The following is a 10792-nucleotide window of genomic DNA, read 5'->3' on the forward strand; positions in this document are numbered from 1 at the left end:
CAGCCCCTAATTCCATACTGCATTCGGAGCAGGGCCTAGGAAGGTGCTGATGCAGGAGGCAGCAAGCAACTGGGCTACGTGCAGTGCCAGATGGCTCTCAACTTGCACACATCTGATGGAAAACAGTGTTAAATCAAAAAGTGCTTCTTTTTTTTTTTTTTTTTTTTTGGATAAAACTCAAATGACTCAGAATGAAAAGGCCTTGACACAGCCACCTTGAGGGAACTCCTTAAAAAGTGAGGAAACCAGTACACTCAGCTTTGTCCACGCCTTCCCAGCATGGCAGCATATGTGCATCCTGAGAAATTCAAGGCTAAAGCAAGAAGAGAAAATGTTTGTTCCAACAGATACGTTCTTTCTCAAAAAAACGCATACGTTGTCCCGAGTATAGAAGTTATTTACAACACCTAGATGCTCTGGAACTTGCCAACAAATCACAGAATTCAGAATCTAACTCCGAGTATTAACAACTTGCTCTGGGTCCCTTACTCAGTGGAAAAGAGCTCTCCTGTCCTGGCTCCCTATCTTCTCTCACCTTCCCCACTTGCCAGCTCAGGTTTAAGTTCTTTTTCCCCACTTAGATGCAGACGATTGTGTTTGATTTGAACATATTGATTCTGAGCAGGTGAGAGTGGACATAGCAATTCAGCTGGACAAATATTTAGATCAGTGAAATGTCCTTTGGAATCACTAGAGCCAAATGTTTCCTTTTCCCAACCATTTCACTCAGCTACTTACCTCCCCAGCATAAAAGATTCAAATTCTTTCTAAATTTCATCTATTAAGAAAATACTTCTAGGCTATAGCTACATGATATCTCCACTGGGAGCCTTGTTCTTCTCCATACTCTGAGCAAATCGAATCTGAAACAGATTAAAATGACTCAGCAGCAGGACTTGGGTCTCTGCGTCTAGTTACTTGTTCAGTTCACTAATCTTCAGGGCCCTCTTGCAACACAACACAGAAAGAAAGAAGGAAAGAAAGAGAAAAAAGAAAGAAAGAAAGAAAAGAAAGAAAGAAAGAAAGGAAAGAAAGAAAGAAAGAAAGAAAGAAAGAAAGAAAGAAAGAAAGAAAGAAAGAAAAAAGAAAGAAGAAAGAAAGAAAGAAAGAAAGAAAGAAAGAAAGAGCCAATGAGTCCATTCTACTGTATTTGAAACTCTTCTTGCTTCCCACAGACACATTCCTAAAGGCACCCGTCATGGATGAAGAGCTCCACTGGGGTCAGAGTTGGATCCCACTAGACCGTTTGGGGCATGTGGGTGAAGCAGCAGAAACGCAGTGTTCTTATAGCCTCTCCTTCATGATTCATGGCTCTCCACCCTGAGCCTTGGGACATGCCCAAATTTACCACAGAAAGAAACAGACTGTGGGCCTGGAGGGGCAGGGAGGAAACCAGAGGCATGTCTGGGATGATTAGGCACATGAAAAGAACACTATGGGAAGCTTTGCTTGTCCTCCTCTCTGGCTAGGGATGCATAAGTGCAATAGACAATATTGGAATGTGGTGGATGGCAAGGCTCACATTGGATTCTTGTGTTATAGTAAAGGCTTCCTGCCATCTTCGCTGGAGCAAGGGAAGGCTTTGGGTAGCAGGGGTGGCTTTCATGATAGAATGAAGGGGCCAGTGTGGGCATAGTGGTTATGAACCTCTTCCTTTTTCTCTGCAGGCAGAGAGCCCACTTCTCTGAAACAATGGAAGCTCATGTGCTTGATGGTCCCCAAGTAACTGACCTCTGATCACAAGGACAGAACCAGCAGGATTCGTTCTGGTAGATTAGATATCTCCTGACATTCTTAAAAAGGAACTAGAGTATTTGGTACACTGGCATAGTGAAAAGATCCCCAAGCTTTACCAGCCCTCGAGCAAGAATACGTTCCCATTATGTTTGGTGCTCACATCTCCACCAACTCCATAAAAGTTTGCAAAGCCCTTCTCCATCCTCTGCACACTTTCACCGAAGTGTATTCCTGAGAGTGCCTAAGGAGTATTCTCAGGGGCCCACACATCTTCCTGAGCCTCTGACCTGCGGTGTTGAGCGGAGCCACCGCTCTCTCAGCCTTGGTGACCCGGATGGCCTCTGGCCCAGCACCCACCACTCTTCAACCGCAAAGGCCTTGACAACTTGGCAGCTTTTGGCAACAAAGAGGAGAGCCCTTCTTCCTCTGTGATATGTTCCCAACAGGGGGTCCTACGGCAGGGTTGCTTATGCCCTAGTCTATGATAGGGTTTGATAAGAGAGTCCTTTATTTTACACATTTACTCCTTTCTCCATGGCATGTGCACGTGGAACAGCTGGGATGGGAGCACTCACATACCTGGCCACCAGCTTGAGTCAGAACCATGTCTTCCCTCTGATTTTTAGGACCTGTTGCCAAGTCCGGTTTATATTCTAAGGCTCTTCACGGCGTGGCCTTTCTTAGGTGCCCTGCCTTCCCTCCATGCCAGCTGCCTCTGGAGTCCTTCCCCTCCCCCTCCTTCCCACTCCGTCTACTATGGCCATGTGTTTGGATCCCGATGATACACAGAAATCACACGATCCATTGAGGTCCCCTTAGGCCCCAGGTAAATCAGTTGAAGTTAATACAGCAGGGATGAGGATTTTTGCCTGGCTTCCTGGGCCAGCCACATGCAGACCTTGGTCCAGTGCAGTGGACACTTTTGTAATTGCTCCCATTTCTGTCTGCTGCTTTGTCAGTGGCTTCCTGGTAAATGAGTCTCTGCACTCACAGGGCTACCACAGTTGGCTCCATCAGGGTATCAGCCACATGGCATGTCCCATGGGGCAAGAATTGTGTTGTCCATGGGATGCAGCACAGGGTTTGGAAAGCCAGAGGGGCAGCTGAGGGTCAAGCACCAGTGAGATCTTGTTTAAACAGGAGTTAAAGAGAATGGCCTAAAAAGGGCTATGGATCCAGGGGTCTAGAAACGGTGCTGTGATCAAGCAAATTGTGTTTGAGGATGATTGTCCTAAGTACCTACAGTTGTCTACTACTCACCTGTGCAGGCCAGACTATGCTCGCTCTGCCGATGGGCCAGGCTGACTTTGAGGACCAGGCAGGCATCACATGCTCCAGATAGGAATTAACCAATGGCTAGAGCCCCTCCTTGGGCTTGAGGGATTATTTATAAGCATAAAGAGAGCCAAAGACTACAATTCCTTTATAGTATTGGGCTTAATAGTGCAACTAACAGTATTCTAACTGGATTGGAAATTGAGAATTTTCCTTTTTTTTTTTTTTTAAAGATTTATTTACTTATTCATGAGAGACACACAGAGAGAGGCAGAGACACAGGCAGAGCAAGAAGCAGGCTCCCTTCAGGAAGCATGATGTGGGACTTGATCCCAGGACCCCAGGATCATGCCCTGAGTCAAAAGCAGATGCTCAACCACTTAGCCACTCAGGTGTCCTAGGAAATTGAGAATTTTCTATGCAGTTTAGGTTCTTTTGAATTCCAGTTGCATACACAGTAGACCCCCCAACCACCATAAGTGGGAGTATATGACAGCCTGGGTATTCTGTTATTGAAGCAAAGGTAATCATATCTTAGTTTACTCCAGTCCCCTTTTCACAGAGATGATTGCTTTGTATTGTTTTCTTTTTCCACTGTTGTCCAAGAGGGTCTCTGATACCTCCTTAGTGTCACCCTCAGCTCTTCTCACACTGTGTGTGACACACAGTCACTTAGGGGAATGTGATGGGGGCAGTTCTTGTGTTTCAGGAGATGAGGAGTGACTTGGGTGGCCTGTGAATAATAAGCTGAAGGTCATTATCTGTGTTGCTAGCTCCTAGCTGAGCAGCAGTATCACAACTAACCTATCAATCAATCATTTAGTCATTTAATTAGAACCTACTGTGTGCCCATCATTTTCCTTGGCCTTGTGGACCATTAGACATGGTGCCTATCCTTGGATTGCTTACATACTAGTTGAAGACACAAAAGTTACACCCGTGAAACAATTAGCAATCCCCTAAGTGCTCAACAGCTCAACAACCCTGAACAGAGAAGAGGGAGAGCTCAGGGTAGTTAGGAATGAGAGAGTATTTTCAGAAAGGGATGGAATGAGAGATAGAAATAACCTGATTCTCAACATTTCTTGTGCCTCTCCATCCAAAAGGGAGAAGCTGAGATGCTATTGCACTTATGACAGGCCAGCATTGGGTACCAGCGGTACTGATACGGTCACTAAGGGGTCCCGGGTGCCAACCCTGGGTTCAGGAAGGGAAATCAAGGTGTCTGGGTACTTGCATGACTTTGAGAGTGAGCACCTCCTTATAGGGGTACTCTAGGTGCCCCTAACTCCACCTGGTCCTAGCATTCGACTTGTCCTATCATTCTGATGCGTATGCTCTCACTCTGTTTCATTCCCTAGCCCCATGTTCTCTGTATTTCTCCTTTTATTCATGTTATTTTTCTCTCTCCTGGTTGTTTCTCTCCATTCTGCTTCTTCTGTTCTTTTCCTTCCCCTTTCTGCCGGTCTGTCTCTAGTAGCTTCCCAGTGCCCCTCAGTGATGGGCTCCAAACGTTTCTAGATTCTAAAGTAGGCTGGTGTTCAGAGGTCATGGGGCAGGTGCAAGCAATGGCTGTGACCTGTGTCAGCATTGTTATTTTAAATACTGTGATAACAATAATACTGTTACATATCAGAACCTGTAAGTCTTTGGATCTGGTTTCTAAGAAGGCCTAAGTTCTTTCTCTGTAAGAACTCCTATGTAAAGGAGTAAGATGACTTAAGTTTCATTGAAAAATTAACTTTAATGAAAGAGATTAATAAATTTTATATTCTTGGCCAACTAATGCTTCCAAATATCTTCCCTTTGGAACATAAGCTCCTTGTTTATCTACCTGGTTCTCGACTGACCCCTCTCACTTTATCTCCAGCACCTAGAACAGGTGGTACACAGTAAGTGCATAATACATATTTGTCAAATAAATGAATGTGGAGTTTTAGGATTTGAAGGGGTGTTTTAAAATGAGGGGGAGATGGAGGTATGATTAGTCCCAGGAACGAGGCAAAATTATTTTAAATATTGGAGATGAAGTTTGAAATGGACGTTATGCTATAGCTTAATATCCTCCACTTCTGAAATAATAATTGGTGTATAAACTTGGTCTCCTCATGTAACCACTATAGGCCTTAGTGCCTTCTTGATTTTGATTTTGAATCTATTGCCTTTCTCCCATTTCCATCTCCACTTGGTGCCTGGACGACTCTTTGAGCAGAGCCTCGGAGAACCAAACAGTGTATGGACAGCATCAGTCAAGCAAAGACTTGCTTATGAATTTTGGGAATAGAAGTTAATTTTCTCCTGCAAGTTTTCACAGTGTAAGCTTGTGTTTTCTCAGTTTTATTCTGTATTACTATTGGTTACAAACATTGACTACACAGGTCATTCCTTTGGTTCCTGCACTTCTGCTTTTGTAGGCATGATGCCTTGTTAAATAATGTTAATCAGCTGAGGAGGTATAGATTAGGTGGCCTGAGAATCAAAGTCTGTGAGGCCTACAACGAAGAAGGTAGCCTCAGCCCCACCCCACATTCTCTGGGCCCCTCTGGGTAAAGTGCCAGGCACTTGCTTGACATAGTTTGGGTATTCAATAGAAGTATTCGGGTATTCAAGAAGGAGGAAGCTGATTTTGTATAAAGCGCTAGGATATCACATCTTAACAATCTTGGAAGTTTTTACTCTGCCCCTCATGTTTTGCTCACTGTTATTCAACATTTTTCTTTTTCCACTTGGTCAATTCCTTCCCTTCCATTTTGGCAGTTGCACTGACTTACTTTTCTGAGCCAGAAATGGTGAGAGGGATGGTGGCAGCGAAGACACAGAGAGGGGGATGTGGGAGGCTATTCTCTGACATGAAATAAAACGTAAATGTAGCTGTGAGACTGCTTCAACTGTGAGTGTGAGCGGTGGTAGCACCAGGTGATCGCTTGAGACATTTTAGAAGATCCCCATCTTTTAGAATGGGTATTGCAAATTGGCAGCCCGAGGGCCAAATTCAGCCACAAACATAATGGTTTAGCTAGCAGAGCATTTGGAAATGTTTTTGCTAGGTACAGCCTAGGAGATGACCCACTCCCTGTTGTCTTGTCCTGGGCAAGTAACATGCTTATGCAAACTGCCTGTCCCCTCTCTAGGGTTTGCTTTAACAATTTACACTCAGATGTCAGTTGAAGCTCCTTTATGGTGATTCTCCCACCGAAAGAAGACGTACAGCAACTCATAACCAGCTCCCTTGTCCTTACTGCCCAGAGCAGTTTAGGCCGTCATCACAAAGCTTGATGACCATGTCTGTAGACCGTCACCGCAAAAATCAGCCTTCTGATTGACTACTAGAAATTGCCTGACTCCATGTTTCAGAACCTCTCCTACTTTTTCCTGCCATGCTAGATATGTGACAAGCCAACCTCTTTCTGTGTCAGTCTTTGCCGTGTCGAGCTCTGTTGGAAGCCTCTGGGAGTTCAGTGTGCAAAGGAGATAAGCCAGGGGCATGATGCTTGCTTAACAGTTCTCTCTGTAGTGTCCTTGTATTCTTAGCTCCTTTTTTCTTGCCCATTTCCTTGGTCTTTTATCATAAATTCCCTGTGTTGTTTCTATACCACTCTTGGCAGGATAGCCCACTGTATTCCTTTATTAGCTCAACTTTGAAAGGAAAAGGATGCCAGGGTATCATTTGATGGTTTTTCTCTGCTAGCTTTTGGGCACTCAGATTTACTGGATCATCACGTTTTAATACCTTTGCATCCCATCCGTTTGCCCCTCCCAGAAGCTCTTCGCCTTTTCCAGTCCTTACTTCATCACATTACAATGTTCCATATCTACTCTGGTGTCAGAAATGGGCCTCCCCTCCCCTATGTCACACCACTTCCTTTCAACTCCTCTGTGAGAATGTGGAACCCCAACCACTGGGAAGTTTCCATGGAGGGCCATTTGATTCTCTCTTAAGGATATCACAGAAGGGATTTCTACAGTCACTGAGGGTAGGTTTTAAGACCACCTCAGTCTGTTCCAGCTCTTAAAAAAATTATTTTAATGCAATAAGTTTATTGGGGGAGTATTCTAGGGATCAACATTGTCAAGGAAATAATAGAACAGGATTGAGTAGAGAGGGATGTTGAACTCCATTGCTGTTACAGCATTTTTCTGCCATTTTTTAAATAGGGCACTCTGAGGCTGGAACATATGTTCAGAGCTGTCTCAAATCAGGCAAGGGAGCCAGGTCTTTATCCCCCACATGGACCAGTAAATTGATGTAGGATGCCCTCAGGAAGGGGGCATGACTGTGGCCCTATTCTAGCCTTTAGATTCTGAAAATGTGTTTCAGGATGTGTTTGGCTACTTGTACAAAGGGGTCTGCATATATTCCCAAAGTGCACACCCAAAGCCCTTAGGATCTGGTGCCTCACTAAAGTTTTCTGTGATTATTGCCTTGAAAATATTGTCTGTTGATGACACTGGTAAGCACATTTATTAGTGATGGGGTATTTGTCTCAGCTAGAAGCAGGGGCTGGGGGTGGTGGTGGTGGTGGTGGCAGGAGACAAAGGGAAACAACACGCCAGCAGGTAAGACTGGACTCCAGAGGGGATGACAGGGACTGGGGGTGGAGTATGAAGAAGGAGGCCTCACCTTACAATACACCTCTCAGAATGGAACCTGCTCAATTTTTAATTTTCTGCCTTAGGCATGAAACATGCTTTGTTTTATCTTTAGCTTCTGCTAGAGGGGGTCTGAGTATTTTCTCAGCTTACCTTTTCCAGTGTCTCAGGCTCTTCACTCTGGGGGGCCTTGCTTGTGGTTTTAACCTTTTATCTTTCTTTGTGATGGTTGTTTTGAGTTTACAACTAATCAAATATTCCATGGGCACCCTGGGGTTTGACCGGTCAGTAAGGAGCCAGAGACAATTCAAAGCCTATTTCCCACTTTCCAGACTCACTGAGCGATTTGAGGAAAGGAGGGAGCTCCTAACACATGGAGTGTGAATTGTGTGCATAAGCAACTTGAAACCCAGGCAACCTTCCGCTCAGGATTTCCCGTTAATCAGCTGGGTTTTCTGGCATAGCAATGAGCAAATGGCATTAATGAGGTAGGCACAGATGATGGCACAGGGGCTTGGACACTTAGTAGGAACTGGGCTTAGCAAGGTAGAGAAACAATATGTGAAGGGGGTTATTTTATCCTCTGTCTCTCTCTCTCTTTTTTGTTTTACAGTAGCAACTTTTTGGCTGATTAAAGTACTTTTCCTGGTTCCAAGAGGGAAGTGTCTTTTGTACTACACACTAGAATGTCAGTTCTCATTACTAAGCCCTAGCTGTTCAAATGCTGTCTGAATCTCCCCAAGGCCTCCTTGGGGAGGCTGTAGGCAGAAATTTCAAGGAGCTTATGCCAATTATTTTCTTTCTATCTACATATTGATGGCTGACCCACAGTAATCATGTGAGTCAGGTGTTATGAACACAGTTTCCTTTATTTCATTCATGGCTTTTAAGACAGACAGATAAGATTTTTTTTTTTTTAAAGACTCTTTTTCCCTCAGGTTCTTGCAACTGCCATTTTGTTTTCTACTTGAGAATGACACGGCAGATCAGAGAGAGAGTGACCCGTTTTATTTTGTTTTGTTTTTTTCAATTATTTGGGCCTTTTCCACACTGATTACCAGAGTTAGTAGAGGATGCATAAGATAAACATATTCTGAGGCCTCAGTAGTGGGAGCAGGTGTAGAGCTCTGGGGTTCATTGTTTAAAAAGTCTATAATTTAGGATCCTTTTATTAAGTAGCAGATATTAACCTGGCAACTCATAGGGGAGAAAACAATTAATTGAAGGATATGTAGTAGTCATTTATTAAGAGCCAAAGCTGAAGACCAAGTATCAGAAAGTATGGGCACCTGAGAATTTAAGTAGCAGAAAGTGAGTACACTGTTCTTCTCATCTTAGGAGTCGTTATGTGCAGCATCTAAATCATTGTTTCCTTGTTAAGAAAACCAAATGTGGGCTTTGATTTTTTTTTTCATACTGTCATTAGACTGTATGTCATAAAATATTTTGAATTAAAAAAATATTGTCACTTTCTCTTTAGGGAAGTGACAATATTTTGGGTCATCTTGAATTTACGTCCTTGTTCTGTTCACGATTAAACTTTCCAGAACAATCTGAGTTGACTCAATTTGGGCCCATGCCAACCACTAGATAAGCGTGAAGAACCTTAACTGATAGTCTTTCTGAAATCACTCTCACAACAAGGGGAACCTGCATGCTTGGACAGGCTAAGTCAGCAGATGCCCATCATAAGCTGAGAGGTCCCAGATTGCTCTAGCAAGGAATGTCCAATGCCCCAATCTTACACTGACTCTTGTCATTATTACAAAGTGACAGGAGAGTGTGCTATGATCTGAATGTTTGTGTCTACCTGCAAATTCATATGCTGAAACCCTAATCCCCAAGGTGATGGGGTAAGTTGTTGGGGAAATAATTAGGGGTAGATGAGGTCATGAGGGTAGGGGCCTCGTGATGAGATTAATGCCCTTATAAAATGAGGGTCAGAAATGTACGTGCTCTCTTTCTCTTTCTTTCTCCCCCTCTCTCTCCCTTCACTGTGTACACATCAAGGAAAGGCTAAGGGGAAACATAATGAGAAGGTGGCCATCTGAAAAACAGGAAGGGGGCTCTCAACAAACACTGAATCTGCTAATGCCTTCATCTTGGATTCCCCAACCTTCTTGGAAGAGTCCTCAGACTCTCCTAGAACTGTAAGAAAAAGATATTTGTTGTTTAAGCCACCCGTCTATGGTATTTTGTTATAGCAGGCCGAACTACGATAGAACCTTTTTCTCCTTTTCTCAAAGAAGCCAGATGGACTTCACGTTGCCTCTTTTGGAAGGAAGAGGAACCACAGTCATCCATCTCCACAGGTTCCATCCTAGCAGAGAGGAGAAGCTAGGGTACATGGTTGGCTCAGACTCTATCTTCCTGGGCTCTGAAGATTTTTCTTGAGTGGTTGGAAATGCTGGAAGGGTGGGTGATGACTCTCCCAAATTCCTGCCTCCCAGTCATCCTCTTCAGCTGATCAGACAGGCTTCTATCAAGTCTTAGCAGGCCTCATGTGTATTATTTATTTGATTAAAAAAATTGTGTCATTTGCTTTTAAGGAGCCTCTGGGAATGAGCATAATTAAGCATAGATTAAAATGTCTGAAAGATTGAAAACCACCATAATGATATAGTGAAAAGAATGCAAGAAGCTTAAAAACATCCCCACATTGTCATTCCATCAAAGCATCCCAATTTACAATGATACCCTAGAAACCAAGCCTCACTGGAAAAGATCAAACTGGGATTTCAGCTGTTGAACACGGACAGAGATTCTAATAATTTGGGAAGATTAATTCGGAAAAGAAATCATCAGTACCATCGATGGAAGCTAAAGGGCATCAGTTGGCTTCAAAGGAGAAGAAGGAAGAGAAGAAAGAAGAAAAAGGGAAGAGAAGGAGAAGGAGGAAAAGGAGAAGGAGGAGGAGGAAGAAGAGAAGGTCCCATTGAGACACTATAACAAACACCGCAGGGGATAAGCAGGGATTGTGCACCTTGTCTGAACACTTGCTTTGAGCCAGGCGATGTTCTAGGTGAGTAAGGGGGGCACACTGTGGAGTGCAGGAAGATATGAAACAATTTAGATATTTACACATCCTGAGATGCTCTTTGAAGGAAACACAGAGTGTGTAAGACACAAAACTCAAGGTGGGTGGTAGGGCTTCTCTTCGCCATGGTGATTTTGAGTTGGGTGAAGAAAA

General features: G+C 43.8%; 1 long non-coding RNA gene across 4 annotated transcripts in view; it reads left to right on the forward strand.

Annotated features, from left to right (window-relative positions):
- LOC144305899 (uncharacterized) overlaps window positions 1-10792 on the forward strand; it is a 62333-nt gene that overhangs the window by 10657 nt on the left and 40884 nt on the right. For 3 of the 4 annotated variants that reach the window (XR_013372914.1, XR_013372913.1, XR_013372916.1), the window contains 2 exons: window positions 1668-1769; window positions 5225-5327. This is a non-coding gene — a long non-coding RNA (uncharacterized LOC144305899). Of the gene's footprint in view, window positions 1-1667; window positions 1770-5224; window positions 5328-9612; window positions 9753-9848; window positions 10625-10792 lie in introns of all 4 variants that reach the window. The other variant, XR_013372915.1, reaches the window with a different exon arrangement.

This window comes from Canis aureus, chromosome 36, assembly GCF_053574225.1.
Source record: "Canis aureus isolate CA01 chromosome 36, VMU_Caureus_v.1.0, whole genome shotgun sequence".
NCBI classification, from domain to species: Eukaryota; Metazoa; Chordata; class Mammalia; order Carnivora; family Canidae; genus Canis; species Canis aureus.